Raw genomic sequence first — 13527 nt, forward strand, 5'->3', positions numbered from 1 at the left:
CCCTGTTCCTGCCCTCTCCAGCAAGAGGAGTGGAAGTAAACCAAAGATAACCACCCTGGAGGTCCAGCTTTTCAGCCATCTTCCGAGTACTCTGAAGTCCAGCTGCTGAATCTCCTTCCTATTCTTCCCGATGTCATTTGTGCCGACATGTACCACCACTTCCGGCTGTTCAACTTCACCCTTAAGGATTCCCTGAAACAGGTCCGTGATATCCTGGATCCTAGCACCAGAGAGGCAACACACCATCCTTAAATCTCGCCAGTTGCTGCAGAAACCTCTTTCAGTACCTCTCACTATGGAGTCCCCCTACTACCACGGCTCTTCCTGATGCCTGACTCCTCGGCTCTGCTTCTGCACTAATTTTCGGCTCGCAGACCTGTCCGCCTCTCAGACTGCCGTATCTTCTGTCCTGACAGCTTCCAAAAGGGTCAACCAGTTTGCGAGAGGTACATTCCCCGGGGTCTCCTGCACTTCAAGCATATTTTCCTTCCTCATCGTCGACCGCTTCTCTCTTCCGGTATCCTCCGTGTAACGACCTCACTGTAGGCCCTGTCCAGAAATCTCCCGTTTTCCCGGATGAACCTGAGGTCATCTACTTCTTTCTTCAGTGCAGCAACATGCTCCTTCAGAAGCTGAATCTGGACACAGGTTCCACAACGGTAGGAGCCGGGGGCACCATCAGTGTCCCTGACCTCCCACATCATGCACGTAGAACACTGAATCAGCTCAGCGGTCATGTCTTCACCCTCTCCAATTGTGTCTCAGTCTCCTCCCTGAGCGTCCTGGCCGAAGACGCTCGAGCCAAAGACTAGCACTTTTCACACCAGACACTTCCCGACTGGCCGCTCTGCGGGAGCTGTCCCTCTTTTTATTTGCTTGAGTTTTGCAAGCTTCTTGGTCACCTGACCTCAATTGCCCAATCAGCTGTTTTCTGCTAATTCAGAGCTATTCAAGTCTTGATTGCCATTCAACTGCTAATCAATTCTTGATTGCACATTCCAACTGTCAAAACTGCCAGTTTTTGCTTGAAAATATACTTGAATCTCTTGAGCCAAAGACGAGCACTTTTCACACCAGGCACCTCCCTCGTCCAGGCCGCTTCCCGACAGAAAACATACTCCAATATTAGGCAGTTCTATCAGAACTGAGAAGCAAGTGTAACAGTTTAATCGTGATGACAATTCAACTGCAAAAGGGATTTCCCTGTAATGCTGAGGCTAATTATTCCGTCATGATCAACTGGAAACACCAATTTTGTAATTTTCAAGCAATGCGCAAAAAGCGCAGGAGGAACTCCGCAGAACATCATCCACAGAAAATGTATTCGGGCCGAAACATTTCGGTAGGGTGTGTGTGTGTGTGTGTGTGTGTGTGTGTGTGTGTATGTGTATGTGTGTGAGTGTGTGTGTGTGCGTGTGTGTGTGTGAGAGTGTGTGTGTGAGAGAGAGTGTGTGTGTGTGAGAGAGAGAGAGTGTGTGTGTGTGTGAAAGAGAGAGAGTGTGTGTGTGTGAGAGAGAGAGTGTGTGTGTGTGAGTGTGTGTGTGTGTGAGAGTGTGTGTGTGTGTGTGAGAGAGAGAGAGAGAGTGTGTGTGTGTGTGTGAGAGAGAGAGTCTGTGTGTGTGCGCGTGTGTGTGAGAGAGAGAGTGTGTGTGTGCGCGTGTGTGTGAGAGAGAGAGAGAGAGAGAGAGAGACAGAGAGTGCGTGTGTGTGTGTGTGTGTGTGTGTGTGTGTGTGTGTGTGTGTGCGTTAGTGTGCTTATCCTTATTATTTCTCTTGGCATTGCACTGTTTGTTGTGTTTTACACATTGCGGTCCTTCATTGAGTTTCTTGTGTATCTTGGATGCGCGCCGTAATTGAATCTCATTGTTCCTTGTGATATATGTATATAGATATGCTGTGATGCAAAATTTACTTTCAGCACTGATCTTTCAACAAGTTGGGCGTGTTGTACCACTTACAACATCTGCATTGCAAAAGAAGGAAGAATACCCATTAAACCGCAGAAGGTGAATATAATCCAGTCCGCAATGATCAATCCGATATTCCCAGATGCAGACAGGTATTAAATGCACATTACTGAGCTCCGCTGCAGATGTGTGCTTAAGAACGACGAAGTAAAATGCTGTTTCGATATGGCGACCAACAAGGTGTCTGAATGGCCCCGATATCATTCTGTCCAACGAACAGCCACGGCTGAGAAAGTGACATAGACACTCTTCACGAAGGCTCTTTCTCAACGAACTCTGCAGCCTGAATCCGATGTAATGTGACCCGTTGTACTGCTTTCTGTTGTGACTGAAACAAAATATTTATCTTTCTTGCGTCTTTCTCATCCTCTCCAGCAGACCATGCTTTGATTGAGATAGTAAAATTACAGTGATTGCATTCTAAAGCAGCACAAATAAAACACAGTATTTACAGTATCTACTCTGTCCAGGAATTTCCAAAATTCCAAACTTTCAATGAGATGCCCCTCTTATCCGACTAAAGTCCTGCGATTTAACACCCAGAGCGCACAAATATTCCTTGCACGATAACACTTTCATTCTTGTAATCATCTTTGTGAATCTTCTTTGACGCTCTCCAATGCCAGCACATCTTCTCTAAGACGAGGAGAACAACGCGGTTCACAATGCTTAAGGAGAAGCCTCACCAGTGACTTACAAAGCCACAACATCTCACTCTTGTTCTTATATTTCTAACCTCTTGAAATGGATACTAACATGGCATTTCTCTTCCTTATCACCGATTCAATCTGCAAGCTTTCATTGAGGATGTTCAGCACAAGGACTCTCAACTCCCTCTGCATCTCAGATCATAGATTTTATTCCTGTTTAGAAAACAGTCCGCACATTTATTTCTAATTCGCAAATTCCCAACATTGTATTTCATTTGCAACTTTCTTGTCAATTCCCCTAATCTGTATGTCCTTCTGCAGCCTATCCGTTTCCGTAACGTTACGAACCCCTCTACCAATCTTCATATCATCTGTAAACGTGGCAACAAAGCCATCTATTCCATCATCAAAAATATTTATTTACAGCATTAGAAGAACTGGTCCCAACATCGACCACTGCGGAATAGCACTAGTCACTGGCGGGCAACCACGTTATTATCTTTCCTGTAATACCAAGTGTTCTTAACTTTGTAAGCAGCCTCTTGTGTGGTGCCTTGTCAAAGGCCTTCTAAAAGTCGAAAGATAGAACATTCAATGCATCCCCTTTATCTATCCTACTTGTCAACTCCTCAAAGAATTCCAACAGCTTTTTCAGGCCGGATTTGCCCTGAAGGAAACCTTGCTGACTTTGCGCTACATGGCCTGTGTGTAACCAAGTACTCCATCACCTTATTCTTAAAAAATTGACTCCAGCATCTTTCTAACCTCCGAGGTCAGACTAACTGGCCTATAATTTCCTTCCTGCTGCCTTCCTCCTTTTTTAAAGAGTGCTGTAATATTTTTTTTTTAATATTCCAGCACTCTGGCAGCATGCTAGAATCCAATAGTTTTTGACAAAAAAATTTCTAAGCCACCACAATCTCAAATGCTACCTCTTTCAGAACCGTAGATTGAAGTTCCTCTGGTACAGGTTACCTATGTGCTTTTATGGCTTTTTACTGCTTTTTGTGCAACTTTTCTCTCTTGTAGAACTAACTGCACCCATTTCTCTCCCTTCACACAGTACAACGTCAGGCAAACTGCTAGTGTCTTCCACTGTGAAGACTCAGGTAAAATATTTGCCAGTTCATGAGCCATCTCCTTACCCCGTTATTATGTCTTAGCCACTCATTTGTCAGTGTCTCATTTTTCTTTTATTTTTAACATACTGTACTTGAAAAAAATTACTATCCTCTTTGATACTACATGCTGGATTGCTTTCATATTTCATCTTTCCCCTTTTAATGGTTTTATAGTTGCTCTCTGTATGCTTTCATAAACTTTCTGATCCTCTATATTCCCACTAATGTTTGCATTGTTGTATGCCCTTTCTTTAGCTTTTACAATAGCTTTGACTTCCTTTGTCCGTCTTGGTTGTACTATTTTACAATTTCGGCATTTATTCATTTTTGGAATACACATGCCTGGCACCTTCTCATTTTTGGCAGAAACATTTCGCATTATTCGATCGAGTTCTCTAAATTTTATTTTCAGGACCTCATTGTGTTCCGGAATGGCCACAGGTGTATTCTGCCGTAACTGCCTATTTCCATTTTTCCTGACGGCCACCCGACTCATGCTATTTCGGAGTGACTACTGCCCTGTATCTTTGATCAGTTATATACTCGCTCTCGATACAAGCCGAAGGTCCAACACGAAGAAATCTGCAGATGCAGGAAATTCAAACAACAACACACACAAAATGCTGGTAGATCACAGCAGGCTAGGCAGCATCTATAGGGAGAAGCGATGTCGACGTTTCGGGCCGAGACCCTTCGTCAGGACTAACTGAAGGGAAAGATAGTAAGAGATCTGAAAGCCATTGAAAGCCGAAGGTAATCCAATTTTTGCTCCAGATCGCTAATAGATCTTTAGGGAGCTGCTGCCAAATGCACTTCACGCAGATGAATTTCCCCGGGAGACACAGGGACTCTCAGCTCACCAACTTGCGGCATGAACAGCACCCCACAGTACTTTAAATGGTATAGTAAGAGAGATAGGAAACAAAAATGAAACCTTAACAGACGCTTTACACAGAGCCGACGCGTCCTCAGTGCGAAAGCCCCTTTGAGACAAAGGCTAACTCTTGTACTCTCGCCAACGGCCTACTCAAATAGAATGGGAATTTGACGTGTCGGTTGATGTTTTGCGATAATTTATTAATAAACGCACGTTCAATCTTGTATTTTGTTCTTTCTTGATTATTTAAAGTCGATTTTGGGAACTGCTGGAAATGGTTCTTGCTCTGGGATAATCTAATGTTAATGTGGTTGTGTCAGCATATTTAAGGATGCATACGGATTTGGTGATGCGCGCAGATTGATGAGAGTGTCGCCTAGTATGTGCGCAAAAGGGATTTGGTGCCACACACGGATTTGGTAGTGTGTTCAGATTTGAGCAAGTACGCAGGTTGGATAGTGTGTTCAGATTTGAGCATGTGCGTAGGTTGTGTAGTGTGTGCGGATTTGTGCATGGGCAAAGGTTGTGTAGTGTGTTCGGATTTGAGAGTATGCGCAGGTTGGGCAGTGTGTTCGGATTTGAGCATGAGCGCAGGTTGGATAGTGTGTTCGGATTTGATCATGGGCGCAGATTGGGTAGTGTGTTCGGATCTGAGCATGTGCACAGGTTTCGTAGTGTTTTCGGATTTGAGCTTGTGCGCAGGTTGTGTAGTGTCTTCGGATATGGTAGTGTGCGCGGGTTTGGTAGTGTGTTCGGATTTCATCATGTGCGCAGGTTGGGTAGTGTGATCGGATTTGAGCATATGCGCAAGTTGGGTAGTGTGTTCGGATTTGAGCATGTGCGCAGGTTGGATAGTGTGTTCAGATTTGAGCATGTGCGTAGGTTGTGTAGTGTGTTCGGATTTGTGCATGTGCAAAGGTTGTGTAGTGTGTTCGGATTTGATAGTATGCCCAGGTTGGGCAGTGTGTTCGGCTTTGAGCATGAGCGCCGGTTGGATAGTGTGTTCGGATTTGAGCATGGCACAGGTTGGGTAGTGTGTTCGGATTTGAGCATGTGAACAGGTTTCGTACTGTGTTCGGGTTTGAGTTTGTGCGCAGGTTGGATAGTGTTTTCGGATTTGAGAGTGTGCGCGGGTTTGGTAGTGTGTTCAGATTTGAACGTGTGCTCAGGTTGGGTAGTGTGTTCGGATTTGAGCATATGCGCAGGTTGGGTAGTTTGTTCGGATTTGAGCATGTGTACAAATTTGGTTTGCGTTTGGATGTGAGCATGTGCGCAGGTTGGGTAGTGTGTTCGGATTTGAGCGTGTGCGCAGGTTTGGTTGTGTTCGGATTTGAGAGTGTGCGCGGGTTTGGTAGAGTGTTTAGATTTGAGCGTGTGCGCAGGTTTGGTAGTGTGTTTGGATTTGAGCATGTGCGCAGGTTGGGTAGTGTGTTCGGATTTGAGCATGTGTGCAGGTTTGGTTGTGTGTTCGGATTTGAGCATGTGTGCAGGTTTGGTTGTGCGTTCGGATGTGAGAATGTGCGCAGGTGGGGTAGTGTGATCGGGTTTGAGAGTGTGCGCGGGTTTGGTACTGTGTTCGGATTTGAGCGTGAGTGCAGGTTTGGTTGTGCGTTCGGATGTGAGCATGTGCGCAGGTTTGGTATTGTGTTCGGATGTGTGCTTGTGCGCAGGTTGGGCAGTGTGTTCGGATTTGAGCGCGTGCGCAGGTTTAGGCTTGTTTCGGTACTTTTGCGTGTCCATGGATTTCTGCGTGGCGATCGATTTGTGGTTGTGTCACATCTCAAAGTAGTTTCATTTTTAAGGTCTTTAAAAAACGCACTTTAAGCATTGAACTTTGTTCTCACTAATTATGTCAGCCGAATGCTGTTATTTTGTGAACTTTTAAAAAGAATTCATCTTTGAAAATCAAATGTGCATACATGGGTGCCAGCTGGATTGGTGGTGCACACGGTCTGAGGGTGCTCACGGATTTGGACGTGTCAGCGGTGAGGAATGTCAAGGTTGTATCATGATAAGCACTTCATTAATGAATGCTTATTTAATTTTCTATTCTTCTTTTACTCTGATTTTTAATTTGGTGATTGCTACTTCGTGAATTATCTGAAATTATTCCTCCTCTCGGATAGGTTATTGTTTATCTGGAGGGTGTTAGCGGGATCAAAGTGCGCTGCGATATGGGTGTCCACAAGTACTTGTGGGTGTTGCTGGATTTGGGGGAATGACAAATATCAAGGTTGCTTTGTTTAGAGATACTTTAATAATTTAACAGTGAACTTTGCTCTTGCTATTTTCAATGCGGATTAAGCCTTCTCGTGAAAGAAATAGGATTAAAATGATTCTCGCTCTGGGATAAGCAATTGTTCTGTCAGGTCCGCACTCGGTTTTCAAGGTGAACAAAGATTTGGAGATTTGCACGGCAAGTTTCAGTACTCACGGATTTGGGGATTTCTCAAGGTCGGGGAGGAGTGGTATCAGCGCCGGACTTGGGAGCGATGGCTCTCCAGTTCGAATCCACCCGGCTCCCATCCGTGCTGGGTTCAGCATCGAGCTCGCAACACGGCCTCGTAAAAACAAGAAAGCCTGCTAAAAGAAAACACCGTCATGACGGCGTCGTGATGACTGCACTCGGAGTTAAGGGCTTTCTTCTTCTTCTTCAAGGTCGTTTGAAAGCGGACACAGCTATTTTGTGAACTGTTTCTCACAGAGATGTGCTGCCTGCGGATTTGTAGCTTGTCGTATATGAATTTTGTTTAATTTATAGATACTTTCAGAATCAATGTACTTTGACGTTTCAACAGTATTCCTGTTACGTTATGGTGGAGGCAGACAGTTTGTGAACGGTTTCAAATTATTCTTCCTCCCGGATACCGTTCAGATCATGTTCGGAGGTGGTAGTGTGTTTGGGATCCGCACTCAATTGGGGATTGCACAATGTTAAGGTAAAGTCGGCATATATGGGATGCACAGAGTTTTGAGGGCTGCACATGGATTTCAGCATGCGTGCAGATTTAGGCGTGCGCTCTGCCAAAGGGGTACTCGCGGATTTGGCGATGTGCGCAGATATAAAGCCTGTTATCAAATATCTGGCTGTGCACAGATTTGGAGTTACCTACAGTTTTGGGGTGCGTACGGATCATTAATCTCGAACTGCCCCCATTTTGGGAATATTTTGAAATGATTCCTGCTCTGGAATGATCTATTATGGGGTGTCAGCGTGTTTGTGATGTGCACCTATTTCAGCTTTGCGCAGATTTAGTGCTGTGCCTACCAATGTAGAGATGCACGCCGATTCGGGAACGCTCTTTGATTTAGGGGTGTGTAGCCCAATAAAGGGATAGTTATAGAATTCGGAATTCTAATAGATCTATGGTGTCGGGGTCAGAGAGACAAGAGTGGTGCCAGAATGGGACCAAGTTGATCTGAGGGCGGTGTGGCAATCTCTAGATAAAATTGACGGGCTCAGCGTGGGTGCAGGAAGCAGCACAATTCAGTCGTCAGTGGACTGGCAGCACCAATTCAGTCGTGACTGTAGGGGCTGTACGCGTAGAGATGAGAAGATAGGCCGGCGAATGAGGGACGAGCACTGCAGCTGTATAATGGACACTTTCATGTAATTACCGTTTGGGAGGTGTGAGTGGAACAAGGTTATCGCAGGGCCCAAATGGACAAAAATTGATCGTAGTGGATAAAACTTCAGTGGTTTCAGGTCGGGTGACGCCGCAATGTCACGAGTTCTTCACAAACATCGGACCGAGTGGAGATTTCACCACATTTTTCAACTGTTCCCTGAACTTGGTCTGTGTAATGGCGTAAAGGGCAGTGTTTGTACGACAGCTCAGGAGCTGTAGAATGACTCCCAGCTCTCGCAGCGAATTAGGTGGACGCACATATGTGCCAAAAGCATATAGCCGATGCCACACAGAGTACACAGTGAAAGGTGCCCACAGCACGATGAAATTGCCGGAGACGATCAGTAATAAAACCAGGGATTTCCTGCGTTTCTCCATCTCCGGGTCTCCGGAACTCGGTCTGTTGCCGGTAACCCTGAGTCTCCTGCGAGCTCTGCTGATGACTAAGATATGCCTGACGGTGAGGCCGTTCGTCAGCAGAACCAGCACAAATGGGAATACAGGGGTAAGGAAGTAATAAAATAGTTCAATTGGTGTCGCGATATTCAAATAATGCCCTCTTACCCTACAAATAAATGGAACAGGTATCCACGCGTAGTACCCCGAGAGCCTAAAATACCAGTAAATATTCTTTAAAAAACCAATGGCACTCACTGTCCCGAAAACCACGGCCGCGGTTTTCTCTCTGCAATATTTTGATTTCAGCTTCTGGCAACAAATGGCGATAAACCGATCAAAGGTGAACGTGACGGTGAACCAGACCGAGCAGTCGGTTGCAGTGTAAAGGAGAACAGAGTGGATATTACACCCCTTATTCATTGATCGGATGAAAACGTCGAATGGCATGTACATAAGTGGAATCTTGCTCAATATCAGGTCCATGATAAGAACCAGAAGATCCGCCGCTGCCATGGCAACCAGGTAGCAAGTGGCAACTCTGGAGAGGCCGCACTTTCCCCGAGACAGGATGAATATGGTCACCGTGTTTACTGCGAAGAAAGGAATCAATCAGGGTAAACACATCAGGAAGCGTTTTCTTCAAACAAGCATATAAAGTAATCCACTTTTCAGTAATTGACAAAGCCAGAACAGTACGTATCCGACAGAATAATACAATCGTCGCGTCTACCATTCAAGTAAAATTAAACAGTTTTGCAAATCTGTGTGCACTCAATGCCGTCTGTTGGACCGACTATCAGTAAAGAAACAGAGAGCGGAGATTTCAGATAATAATGTCTGGCGATTGGTGGATTTCGTACTTCTTGAGGCAAAAGCACTGAATGGCGCATTAAATCTGCGGCATCTCAACTGTCGTGAACTAAGTGTCCCATTAGATAAAAAGCAGCTTCCCGTCACTGCGCGTCACCCAGGGCACCGGCATTGGCAAATGGAGTAGCAACCCAAAACCCAATTATTGCACCTAACTTCCAGTGTCCTGCCTACCCTTTTGGAACTGAACATTTCCTTCAAATTATACCGCGAGCCTCCCCGTCTCTCTTGTATGTTTGCCCTTATATTCGTGTGGTATTTGTTACAGTCTCAGTTAGACTTTACTTTCTCCGCAACAATGAAGTCGATTTGTCACCATAACAATACGTCATCATCAATATTTCAAGAAATTCCAGTGGTCTATCATCTGTTACTTGGGCTTTAAAAACCGTCAAATGCAACTGGTGTGAAAGTATACAGTAATGATCTTCGCATTTTATAATTTTTAGGATCCCAATTAGAAAATGTAGTTTTAAGAACACAGTGGGGAGGAAGATGGTCAGATGAAGAAGAGGGAACTCGTGATGACATTCGCGGAGAGAATGCTTCCTTTGCTTCAGTGGAAACGCAGGCTGACATGAAAGCTGGAAAGTTATAAACGAATTTATTCAGTTAGTATTCCGACCGATGTTGGTTCAAACGAACAGGGAGAAATGGAGGAGGAGTGTTCACGATGAGGTTTCTTTTCCTACGAGGAGACAGATAATAAGATATACTGTTGTGGTAAACCCGCTCTGGATCATCGCAACTGTCAGCACGTATTTCCTTAGACAGGAGTCCTGGATTCAGTAAGTTATCAAAGCGCATGCAGCAAAGATTTGCTTAATTATCAAATGGGATGCGTGACAGCAGCATTAATTATTATTATGAGAGATACACGTCAGAAGGAAAATGTGTGGTTAACTATTGTTTTATAAATTATCTTTAGAAGGGACTCACCGGGAAGAGCAATGATAGCGAGGACTGGGTAGAAAATCACCTGAATGGCGATTAATGCATTCATGACTCGAACATCTGCCGTTATCCGTTCATCATCTGCAAAAACATATGGAACCATCCAGAAGATATTTTTCCCATTTCCTGTTATATTCCAAGCTGTCCTTCCAGAATTCTGATCCATGACAGAACTAGCTAGTCTGTCGTTACTTTCCCTCTTTGTGCAGCTCCGGATCTCTGTCCCTGGCAGGAGAGGCTGCTCCCACTGAAAGTGGGGAACTGAGAGAAAGGGACTCTTATTAATAAGAGAGAGAAACCCTCCGGTGACGTCAACCGCATAACTTGAAAAGATGTTATTTATTTTCCATGAAATGACAGAAAGAGTTAACCCTTGGTTTACCGAGTAGCTGCTATACGTCTATTACATATACAGGAATTACCAAATTAATTAAAAAATAACTAAAAAGATTTCGGTCGACTTAACTGAATATAAAGTAGAAAAATGGTCCTTAAATAATAAACAAATGTATGTATTTACTTTTAAAATCCCGTGAAAGGAATGAGGTAAATTAGTCAAAAATCACATTTGATTCTTTCGTGATGTGTGTAAAATGAGAAATGCAAACAGCGGTTCTGAAACAGCGGCATTAGCTCAGGATATGTCAATTTTATAAGAGAGAAAGACTATCAGCCTTTCTCGAAAAAGGAGTTATCTTGGTAGCCGGGAGTAGCGACGAGGCAAGAACGTCAGACATGCGGAGGAGAGGAAGGCAGGAGGTGTGAGAGAGAAAGGCAGAATGAGAGACAAAGAATGATGGAATTAACTGTCGGCAGCAGGGTTCCGTCTGGCACAATGTAGATCATATCACTGAGTGGTCGATAAGTACTCTTCGCACGCAGTCCTTGCACTTGTGCCTTCACAAGTGGCTGTTTGGTATTTCTCATGTCATCCTGATATAATAGTAGCTTAATAATATTCAACATGTGCACTCTGTCTCACTTTACTGCAAATCCTCATGCTGTTAAATCAGAAAGAAACAAGGAAAAATGGTCCTCTTACTGTCCATACCCGTACCCGTATCCCACACAGGAGGCCAGGCCGCAGTCATATAGACATTACCACTGTACGGCAGCTGATGCTTTTCCGCTGGATGTAAACAGTCGATATGATAGAAAACGCTTTAATCCAGGGGCATCATCACCTTCTTATGAAGTGACTTTGTATTTATTGGTGATGCTCTACGTTTGTACAATTTGGCCTCGATTGAAGCTCTCACAAAAACCAGCAGCCACCAGTGCTCCTAATCAGTTATTCAGATTATTTTACTATGCCTTTTTCCCCCTTTGTGTGCCGTCTTGGAATGTTTCGTGTTTTTGAACAGTATCCACCTTCATATATTATTTGCAAATCTTTGGAAACGGGTGCTATTTTCCTTTCCCCCTGAATAATAACATGGCATATTTGTAAGACTTCAAAGGCCGAACGAGAACTAAGAAGCACGTCTCTTCCTGACTGTTATTAATCTCTGCTGTGGTTTGCAATGAGCTTCTCTTAAAGCTTAGAAATGTAGAAACAGCAGAGAGGACCTGTTTATTCACATTGGTCATTTGACAGAAATGTGTTCAAACCTGGAGACGGTTTCATTAACAGGTTACAATAAAACAGATTTCTTCGTCAGACAAAACATCAGGCAAGCACAGTTTTTCTACAGTAGGTGTCGAAGTAAAGATAGTATTAGATTATTCGGTTGTCACCATTACTTCCAGCCACTGAATACACGCTGCACATGTGATTTTTTTCATCTGCTGATCATCTGGAGAGGGATCAGATTTAGATTTGAGCGTATAAATCATGAATTTCTTCGGTATAATTTCAACAAATTCATTTTACGGATGTGTAGCTCTGTGCAATAAACACTCCCTTTCCCCGCTCTGCTTGGAGTGCAACCACAGTCTGATGTAATGACAATGATAAAACACAGTGAGCGTTCTTCCCCAACAGCTAGTGTTGCACTGATATTCTTGTGTAAGATCAATACATCATTTGATCTTAACTTTTTGTGTGCTAGGAATCCCATTAATGATAGGAGATGAATTATTAACTACAAACGTTGTGCATAATCACTCAAAGAGTTGACATGCAGGTAACGAGAGCTGTACAATTCATCTGCTTCTAACTCAGGCCACGAACATATCAATCAGCCCTCAATTAAATGAGGCAATCTTGAGTTTCGTCACGTACCCAAATGCACGGACAGTCTGCAAGACCGTGCGCAGACACCTATTCGACGATACACCCTAAATCAGCATGCATCCCTGCTCAAACCCCCATATGCACATATGATTATCCCAGCGAAAATATATTTAAACAGCTCACCAAATAATCGCCTCCACCTGAAAAAGTTGCAAGAACAAACAAAATGAAAAAAATTGAAATCAGTCGCACGCCCAAATCTGCCGACATCAACAAATCCATGTGCATCCATACACCCCTAAATCTGTACCCAATCCTGCACACACTCACAAATCTATGTGCCCACAAAATCTTTACACAGCATCAAACTCACCACATGCATAATTGATTATACCAGTTCAAATCTTTCAAACAGATGAGAAAATAGCTGGATCCACATGAAAATGTATAGTGAAAATAGAGTTCATCATTCAAATGCATTTATTATAAAGGTATCTATAAATGAAACATGCTTGAGATTGTCACAGCTCCAAAATAACCGATATATTCTTTACGTTTGAACCCATTTTCACCACAACACCCTGAAATCTGCGTACATTGCCAAATCCACACGCAGCCAGATATCATGTCTGCTGCCCCAAATCCATGTACCCCACACAGTATACATGCAATGCGGAAAGTAGCATGCGTCTCCTAATACACGAACACCAGCCAATCTGTGTGCGCCCCCAATATTCTCCGGCAGACGCAAATCTGAGCACATCCCAAAATTCACGTGCAACCCCATATTCGCCGAGGCACATCCTAATCTGTGCACATCCCGATATCTGTTCACAAGCCGAAATCTGCTGGTCCGCCACTTGCATATTAGATTATCCCAGAGC

This window comes from Hypanus sabinus, unplaced genomic scaffold, assembly GCF_030144855.1.
Source record: "Hypanus sabinus isolate sHypSab1 unplaced genomic scaffold, sHypSab1.hap1 scaffold_558, whole genome shotgun sequence".
Taxonomy (NCBI): domain Eukaryota; kingdom Metazoa; phylum Chordata; class Chondrichthyes; order Myliobatiformes; family Dasyatidae; genus Hypanus; species Hypanus sabinus.